A 1,114-nucleotide genomic window follows, 5' to 3' on the forward strand; every position below is an offset into this window, starting at 1 on the left:
TTCACCGCTGCGGTCTCGTTACGTGGGAGACGTTGGCTCAACTAGTGTGAGCTCCTCTTTTGAACAAGCTCGGGTGGCTCAATTAATCCCGAAGAGTAACAATTTAGCACGCTTTCAAAATAGCGAGAGCTTTCGAGCATAAACGATGTAAATGTAATATAGTGATGCGAGCAATGCGAATCACAGCGATGTAGAAATAATTTAGGTGCATACTTTCTTTATGGGGTCACCCCATTATGAAGGATATACGGGGTTAGATCGAGAAAAGGAACCCCGGAATTTCAATCCCCATAAATAAACTACGCCTCGCAGAAAGCGGAAACTCTGTTGTATTGTGACTCCATCGGCGGTGATAAAGTGCGAAGGCGTATGCCGTGAGGTTACCTGAATCAAAATATACAAAACTAAAACAAACAGAAAAAATTGTATAACGCATGTCTACCTTAGATTAATATTCATCGAACCGAAATGTCAGATTGCGGGCGCCTGCAGCCCTTATTTCGCGGAAGAAAAACCTGTCCGTAAAAAGAACGATATCGTTTTTTTTTTTTTTTTTTTTTTTGTAAGCCGAAATAAATACTACATGCGCCCACAATATTTCCAGTTTGATGAGCATTATTCTTAAATAAACGCCAACTGGAATTTTTTTTAATTGCTTGATTTAGGCAACGTCATGTGCTCAAAATTTCGCATTTGATCGCCACCGCTATCGTCACATTCTCACGGAGTTATAGCTTTCCACGATGTGCAGTTTCTTTATGCGAGGCGAAAACAAAAACGAGCTTCATTTTCTCGATTGATTATGGTAACACAAATTACAATAGTGAAAGGTGTGTTTTATAAGAGCTTGTTACTAAAGCCATTCATTATTTAAGTAGATGTTTGCTTTTCACTGAATAATTCATACATTCGCGGCAATATATTGACTTGCAGACGCCGCTACGCGCCTTACAGACTTGGCATGAAGACATTTTCTTTGTAAATATAGAGTTGCCGCTTAAAATTAGCCTTTAGGCAAAATTCCAACTAGTCGGCTAAGCGTAAAGACCACCAGCACGCAAAACCCCATGGTACTGTCTTCGGATTTAAAATAAATAAAAGTCTCACTTTCAGC

The sequence above is a fragment of the Ixodes scapularis genome, unplaced genomic scaffold, assembly GCF_016920785.2.
Source record: "Ixodes scapularis isolate PalLabHiFi unplaced genomic scaffold, ASM1692078v2 PGA_scaffold13__105_contigs__length_92229423, whole genome shotgun sequence".
In the NCBI taxonomy this organism is placed as follows: domain Eukaryota; kingdom Metazoa; phylum Arthropoda; class Arachnida; order Ixodida; family Ixodidae; genus Ixodes; species Ixodes scapularis.